Genomic DNA, 8,642 nt, shown 5'->3' with positions numbered 1-8,642 from the left:
CCCACCCCTTTCGGTGCCCGAGTCTGGGCGGTGACACAAAAAGCTCCCGCTCCGAGCCGAGCGCCTGGCGGCGGTGTTCGACTGCGAGCGCGGAGGGCGGCCGGGCAGGTGGGCCGCCTCCCGAGGGTCCGAGCAGGGAGCTGGGGCTGCAGGCGCCGCCGCCGCCGCGCTCCCCGCGCCCGCCCCGCAGCCCTCGGCGCGCGTCTGGCCGAGCGGGTGGCGGGCGCGCCGGGACCCCCCGGCGATGCTGCTGCTGCCGCCGCCGCCGCCGTCGTCGCCGCTTCTGTAGGGAGCGCCGGAGCCCGCTGCGGAGAGAGGTCGGTGAGTTTCGGTTTCTTGGCTCTTTCCCTCCTGGGTCGCAGGCGGCGAGAGGAGCGCGAAGGGATGTCTGCGCCCCCGCGGCGGCCGCGCCCGGAACTAGGGAAGCTGGAAAGGGGAGGTGCCGCCTGGTGGGTAGAGGGGGCACCTTTTGGACTGTGGGGGTGGGGGTCGCGGGGCCGCAGGGGTCGCGGGGAGCGGGGCCCGGGGCGCGGCGAGGCAGCCCCGGGGCGCGCGGGAGGGGGTCCCTGGAGTTGCGTCTTTCCCGAACGCCGGCAGAGCTGCGCCCGCGGCTGGGTCTCGGGAGCGGCGCTGTCGGCGGTTCCGCCGAGTCCTCGGATGCCCTCTGGAGCTGCTGTCCGAGGGAGCCGGTCTCGTGCCCACGCCGCGCGCGCCCCCCGGGATGGGCCCCTGGCAGGGCCTCTGTCGAGCGCTTCCCCCCCTCCCCGGAAGTTGTCTCTGCGGTCCCCGGGCCCCTCCGGGGAAGAGAGGGCTTAGTGGAGGGCCAGATGTTGGGGGTCTTCTGTGCGCACCCACGCGTCCGGGGCGCTCGCTCCTGGGAGGGCAGCGGCAGCACAAAGCAGGCTGGACTCGTGGGACGCTGCTCCGGAGGCGGCGGTCCCCAATCCCGCCTAGGCTGGGGGCAGCGCCGCAAGGTTTTGGAGAGAGTAGAGAAATCGGCAGAACAGGGTGACCGGGACTTGATGAGGTGGCGGACAGGGGCGACGAAAAGAAGGATGCTCGCGAACGCAGCGCTGGTGTGTCTCTCTGGGCGCGTGACTGGGCGCCCCGCGTTCCCACATAACCGGGTTTCCCTAGTATATTTTGCTTGTGCTCCACGGTGCTACGCTATGCCTTCTCGTTTTTCTTTCTTTCTGAGGGATTACCGTTGCCAGTGGAGGCTCTACTACCAGAGAATAACTTAGGGGCGGGGGAGACTGCAGAGGAGTCCGGGGAGGTGGTTGTTTGTCCCGCGGAGACGATTAGGAAGCATTACGCCCCTCGGCGGCCCGCCAGCCCGCCACACCTCCGCCGCCTTCCTCCACCTCCCCCCGGTGCACCCACGCCACCACCGCTGCTCTGCCCGGGAGGTTGTTTGGGTTTCTCTGCTGCGCCTCTCTAACCCTTACTGCATGTATTTCACTGCAGGCTGAACAAAGCTCAGGCTCAGTTGTGCTTCCTGCTTGTCAGCCTCTTGCTTCCCAAACGCGTACCATTTCCACTTGATGTCATCACGCAGAAGGGGGTGAAAGGGACTCGGTGACAGATTCAGGTAACCACCGCTAATCTGGGTAGCCTCCTGGGCGTCTCTGGGTCATTGAGGTCAACGGGCGTTTGCAGGGGGGCTATTCGGGTGGTTTCTGCCACACATCATCCATTCCTATCTGTGCGGAGCAGAAGGGGCTGCTGAAACTCCTGATTCAAAGAAAGAAATTGCAAAAGACTTGAAACCTTCCCTTTGAAGAAGTCATTGAGGGCAGGCTGCGTTTGGGGTTGTATAAATTCCACCTGGTTCCCTTTGAGGGGAATTTTGATATAATCCACACATAGGCAGTTGTATCTGAATGTGGGGTTTGGATATGTGTCTGCTTTCTTATCTGTAGTAATACATTTTGGCTTCAGTCTGTAGGTGGGATATCATTTGTTGAAAAGGTATTGGTCAAATGTCCTAATTGTTCTCGCAATATCAAGAGGGACGTGCAGAAGTAAGTTACTGGGAGGCGGGAGGGAGGACAGTTGGGGGAGCAGAAAATGGAGCTTCAGTTAAGCTTTATATTTATATTTATAAATATTTATATTTATATAGCCATGAACCATCAGGCCCTCAGTCTGCATTTTATCTTTAGGTGTTGGTTCTTTTCCAAAAACTCTGGCTTATTCTTTTCTTTCCAAGGGTAGTTCTGTTTTGATGGCAACCTAACCAGGTCTGGGGTTATCTTGATAAAGCTCAGTGAAAGCCTACCCTTCAGATGGATGAGCCTACCCTTCAGATGGATGAGCCTACCCTTTAGATGGATGAGGACACCTACCCTTCAGATGGATGAGGACACACTTGGTGTTATCTCCTAGAGGGCAGAGTCATGGTGTCCTACACGAGAAGCAGGGAGGAAGAATGTGTATGGACATAGACTCAAGTTTTATTTTGCAGGAAGAAGGGATGGATGAGGACCAGAGGCCAGTGTGCAGTCACTTCCACTATAGCCATATCATGGTATCCGGGGCAGATTTCCCCTTCACCATTTTTTCCCCCAAATCCCTTAAAAAATAAAATTTAAAAACTTGAAAGGTTTGTCATTCCCCTCTCGGGTAGTTTTGTTTGGAAACGTGACTTTTAACAAAACATCAATGATGCTGGCATTTATTCTTTGACTCGGAGCATTCAAGTATCACTAGGAAAAGTAGGTGAGTTATCAACCTGTCCCAGCTGAAACGAAGACCAGTGCTTTGGGAAGATCAGCTTTGTAGTGGAGCTAAGGTAGAGGTATTTTGACAAGTGGTTTTTATGTCAGCAATAATGCAGGGTGTGTGCTGTGTTCCTGCAAGAGGGGAAGCCACGTGATGGGATAATAGGGAGTGTAATAATGCAATAGAAACAAAGGGTGTGTGTGTGTGTGTGTGTGTGTGTGTGTTTTAAATAGAAAAAATAAATACCTCACCCACAAAATACCACATGGGAAAACAGCCGCCTGCACATATAAATGCATGTCCAAGAACAAAGATAACCGTAGCGCAGGGTTAGCTTTCAATGTGGTTTTCAATTGTGTCTAGTAATAAATCCTAATCAAGTGTTGTACTGATGTTTAATTTGTTCTTTTAGGTGGATGCTCCCCACTCCCAGATGTCGGCAGTAGTGTGTTTTAGTTTTAGGTTGGAGGAGCCCTAGAGGTGATGAGACCGACTTTTTCTGCCAGAGCTGAGTCCTTTCTACAGTGTTCATTTAATTCATTTGGCAGATGCTTATGGAGCACCTGATAGACACTGGGCTCTCTGATAGATGCCAAGGGGCAGGCTGGGGCGGAGTGTGGAGACACAAAGGCGAACCACCTTCCAGAGCTTCTGGGGTGATGGAGAAATGAAGACCTGACTAATTAGGTGCAGTGGATGCTAGAGAGAGAGGAACAAAGAGGGGGTATTGGACTTCTGAGGTGGCAGCTTATGATCATCCCGCCTCTACTTGAATGCCTCTTTCATTAGGGTGCTCACTGCTTCACAAATGTCTGGACCTCTTGTCAGAAGGTGACCTTCTCTTCATAGTCTTTAAACTCCGCAGCTGAATTCCACATGAGCAGGTAGATTTCACCATTGTTGAGAGGTTATTCTCTCTTCATTCCTTGTTCTCTCAGAGTTGTTTAGACCTGTCTATCCTGTTGGCACCCTCTACATTTCAAGGCATTCTTCAGGCCCTGCTGCACTTGAATTTTGAAATAAATTCTGCTTTTCTGAATTAGAAAACAGATGGGAGGGGGATGTTTGCAGATTTCTCTCTTTTTTAAGCAGTGATGTATCAGCAAGATAGGTTAGGTTATTCTGCCGTAACAAATAACCTCCGGGTCTCAGTGGCCCGGTTTCTTTCTTTCCCACACTGTGTGTCCAACACAGTCAGCAGGTGGGCCCTGCTCATCTTAGTCACGCAAGGACCCAAATTGGTGGGGGTGTGATCTTGACGTGTGATCAAGGTCACAGATCACTGCAGCATGGGAGAGGAAGCTCCAGAGGATCTTGCTCCAAAATGACATGATCTGACCCTGAATTGACTTATGTTGCTTCACCAGACTAGTCCTATGACCCCATTGAACCACAATCTGATATTTCTTGTGCTGAAAAAGGGAAAACCGGATATAGGTGAGTAGCACTAATGACCTTCCACAAGTGATGTGGCCTAGTGTGTTCCTATGGGGTCTAGCTTAGCGCATTGAGTGTTACACGAGTATGGATTGAATGAACAAATGATACGTCGCTTAAAGAATCTGGTCCTACTCCAACCTGTTCTTTACTAATATGTTGGTATTATATTTGTTAATACGACTGCACACTGGTCATCAAATAAAAAATGATAATTATTTTCTCTTTTTGCCTGTTTTGAGTAGTTCTTTGTTCTGAAGTGATAGGCCAGGAGATGTTTCCAAGGCTGGTTCTAGGAGGTTCTGTGCTTAGCATTATATAATAGAGAGGTGTTGCTTACACACTTCCTTTCCCTCCCTGTCTGCCTCTTGTCTAAGACTTCCTGAGTTTGTTTGAGCAGCCCAGGGTAGAAAAAGAGCAACGGTGGGCCTAGCGTCACCCAGGATGTGGCCTCCCTCAGCCAACATGGCAGATAAGACCTAGAGGGGGCAGGGGATGTGTGGGGTAGTCTGGGTCATCCTCTTATTGCTCTGATATTAGAAAAAGGAATTTGGACAAGAGGTATTTTCTGGTCAAAGGGCTAATGGAACACCTGAGAGTTCTGGGACATGCAGACTTTCATCAGCAACCATGGTGGCTATGAGGGTGGTAAGTTTTAAAGCCTTCCTTGCTGCACCCTCCCTAAATATAGTTGGGTTCTGTGGCATAGACGTTGTGAGGGGCTGTGGATTAAGCGGCTGGTGGCTTGATGAGAGATTTTGCTGTGCAGAGTGCTGGTCACGCAAGTAATCTTTGTTGTGATAAATGCGTGCATGGATGAGAACGTTTAGGATTTGATATGTACCTTTAGCATAAGTCTGGAATTGAACAAAAGAGTATGGCTTCTGGGTCAGTAATCACCTTGTTGAAGTCATTTTTACAGACAGCTCTCTGCAGGCAGGTGATGTGGTAAACTGCCTGCTAGCTCCTGAGTCAGTGACCAGAGGACCTCAGTGTTGGCCTAAGAGTCCAGAGGCTGCCCCCTAGTCCAGCTTTCCTTGAGTGACAAAGTATTGCACCCGTAGGAGTTCTGAGGTGGAGATGAGCAGCTGAGAAACCGGCAGGGAGATCAGATGCAGCCCATCCAAGACCTCCAGGTACTAATTCAGGGCAAGGCGCAGACTGAGAGAGGGAGAAAATTAAGCCCGGAGGGACTGGTCTTGAAATATCTTTGGGAAGCTCCAAAATACCTGTCTATATTTTGTTTGGCCTCTGAGTTCCTACCGTTTTACTTTCATAGTGAAGTTGGCCATCTAGATAGAAGACCCCTGTGGAGGGAACGTGGTTCCTGGCACTGCCAGTCACAATGACGTAGTCGCAATGTCATGGAAGCCGGAAGGAAGGAAGGAAGGAGCGCGTTGGTTTTCCTGATCCTTCCCTCAGGGCTTTGGGAGCTACACTGTATGTTCCAGGATAAAACAAGTACTTGTTTTGTGGTTAAGGATTTCCTATTTCCAGTTGACTTACTGTCATTGTGAGATTTCAGGAGGGAGGCCTCAAGTAGTGTCTATGTGATTTGCATTTCCTTTGAGTAGCTCTTGAGGCCTGGGATTTCCTGGCGGAGACCTGATGTGGCTGTGCAGGCCTTGGAGCACATTCCTTGTGGAGTTGTGTGTGTGTGTGTGTGTGGGTGTGTCGGGGGGCGGGGAGGGGGGTGGGCGGGTGTGGTACCTGTGAGCTGCTGGGAGTCAGGGGCTGAGTAGGAAAGGATGCTGTATTCACCACTTGATTTATTAATTCCTGCATGGATGAAACTCATTGCAACATCCTGCGTGGTAAAGGTTATTATTGTAACATCACATAGGCTTCCTGGGGTAGCACACTTCCTGCGAGGAAGGGATGGATCAAATGCAGATGTGCTGCTGGTGGAGAGGAAGTCGTGAGGAAATGGAGTCTCCGAGCGCAGGGTTCTGTGCTTGTGTTTTTCTCTTTCTGCTCCCCCATCCCCGTCTTACTCCTACCTGTCAAGGAAGTGTAACTTTTCTGCCTCACTTTCCATTAATAAGTCCAGATAATCACACGTAACGTACTCCTCACTGAGGTTCTCCAAGAACTGGTGAGATTTTGGTAAAAGCTTTGAGAGATACTGTGGAAATAGGGACCATTATTATTCACACTGGTGTTCCGCTTATTAACAGATTAACTGATCATCTTTATTTTTTAAGTTTTTTATTTCTTTTAACATCTTTATTGGAGTATAATTGCTTTACAGTGGTGCGTTAGTTTCTGCTGTATAACAAAGCGAATCAGCTATATGCATACATATATCCCCACGCCCCCTCCCTCTTGCATCTCCCTCCCACCCTCCCTATCCCACCCCTCTAGGTGGTCACAAAGCACTGAGCTGATCTCCCTGTGCTATGCGGCTGCTTCCCTCTAGCTATCTATTTTACATTTGGTAGTGTATATATGTCCATGCCACTCTCTCACTTCGTCCCAGCTTACCCTTCCCCCTCCCCGTGTCCTCAAGTCCATTCTCTACGTCTGCGTCTTTATTCCTGTCCTGTCCTAGGTTCTTCAGAGCCATTTTTCTTTTTAAGATTCCATATACACGTGTTAGTATGCGGTATTTGTTTTTCTGACTTACTTCACTCTGTGTGATAGACTCTAGGTCCATCTACCTCACTACAAATAACTCAATTTCATTTCTTTTTGTGGCTGGGTAATATTCCATCGTATATATGTGCCACATCTTCTTTACCCATTCATCTGTTGATGGACACTTAGGTTGTTTCCATGTCCTGGCTATTGTAAGTAGTGAACTGAGCATCTTTAGTGACAGTTCCTACATCTTCCTTGATTTCCATCCCCACTGCCACATCTTAGCTGGGAACCTTATTTCTCTCATTCCTGGCTTTCCCAGCCCCAGCTTCCTGTCCAACTTTGACTTTTGCTCCGCATGACTTTAAAACACAACGTTAGCTGGGATGGTTAGCCCACTAGTCCCCCAAAATGCTTTGCATGGCCCTATTTCTTAATCCTGGAATATTCTGTGGCCTACAGGCTCCTGTGCCTCATGATACCCCATCATTAAAGGTGTGACTCAGCTCTTAACTCCCCTAAAAAACTTAACTCCGTCATTTTAGCTCATAGCAATCCTTGCCGCCTCCACAGTTCTCTGTCAAAATTACCTCTCTCATTTCACTCAACATTCATTCTACAAAGGGCACTTACCATAGATTGTCCTTGTATTATCACCTAAGATTGAAGTGTCTTTTTCTTTCTGTTTAATTGCCAAGAATAGAAACCCACTAAAGCTAGTTCATGTAACAGGAGGTGTGTTGACAAGATGTCCCAGGGTGTCTTTTGTCATCAAGCCACATATCACAAGTCATTGCTCAGCTGGGGGAGAGGGTAAGGCATACAGTTCTTTCCAAGGGGCCTGCAGGCTGGTAGATGTAGAGGTTAAAACAGCAGGATCCCAGTTCTCTTGCAAGTTCCTTAAAGATGAAGACTGGATGAGGTTTGACCTTATTTTGTATTCCCTACCACGTTTGTAAAAATTAAGGGCTCCATACATACTCAATCATTGAAAACACAGAAATGATTTTGACTTACTGTGATAAGGGAATTATATATGCTTTGGGCCTGTAGAATTGAAGTTAAGAAGAGAGAAAATTATTTTTAAGAGCTTCCCCTCCTCGCATTAATAATGACTAAATGTTGAATCATATTAGAGTTGCCAGGCTGCAGTGTGCATACCAGTGGGTGGGAGGTGAACATTCTCATAGAGGGTCATCATTCTAACAAAATGAATTGTTACTGGTGGCCTGTTTTTCGACTTGAATTGGGCCGATTCTAACAAAACAATAACAAAGCAAACAAAAAAACCCTCTTCTTGGGGACATACAGTAAGCAGCATCAGAACTCTACACTCCACCAAGCCAGCCAACCAACTCGAGGAGCAGATTGTGCTGTTTGGGTTTGACAAGAGTGGGTGACAGTTTCCCACAAATGGCTACCACCCCTCCCTTCTTAATTAACTTCTGGCCATAAATGCCTTTGGGAGGGACATCTGGTTTACCTCACTTCTTTTGATTTTGGAATGATTCACATGATAGAAAGTTCTTTAGCCCTCGGAATGCTCGATCATTATGGATAGTGTTATTATGAAAGAGGAAATGTGTTCAGCTGCTTGGAGAAAATGGCCAGGAATATATTAACATTAAAACAATGTTCTCAGTTTGACGGATAATGAATGGAGCTGAGGTAAATGTCTCAAAAACAAAGTATTTGGTGTGATGTTCTTTTGCAGTTGTGTTGCTCTGTAGGTTTGCAGATTGCTTCCTTTCAGGTTAAATGAGATTAAAAGTGGTCAGAGAGCAGGAGGGTAGATCTCTACCATGCAGGTAGAGTGCCAGCCATCCCTAACTGGGGTAAGTACCTGTCCATGTATTCCTGCCTCGTCACACTAACCCTTCAGAAGCTTCAGGTAGGAGTTC

General features: G+C 49.0%; 1 protein-coding gene across 1 annotated transcript in view; it reads left to right on the top strand.

The window, feature by feature from the left end:
* Positions 1-265: 265 nt before the first annotated feature.
* RNF152 (ring finger protein 152) overlaps positions 266-8,642 on the top strand; it is a 67,796-nt gene continuing 59,419 nt past the window's right edge. Inside the window, exon 1 of the mRNA XM_060119532.1 lies at positions 266-321. The gene's annotated coding sequence lies outside the window, so the exon portion shown is untranslated. The remainder of the gene's footprint in view (positions 322-8,642) is intronic.

The sequence above is a fragment of the Mesoplodon densirostris genome, chromosome 15 (assembly GCF_025265405.1).
Source record: "Mesoplodon densirostris isolate mMesDen1 chromosome 15, mMesDen1 primary haplotype, whole genome shotgun sequence".
NCBI classification, from domain to species: domain Eukaryota; kingdom Metazoa; phylum Chordata; class Mammalia; order Artiodactyla; family Ziphiidae; genus Mesoplodon; species Mesoplodon densirostris.
The sequence above is the reverse complement of the archived record's forward strand: the minus strand, read 5'-3'. Positions and strand labels throughout refer to the sequence as shown.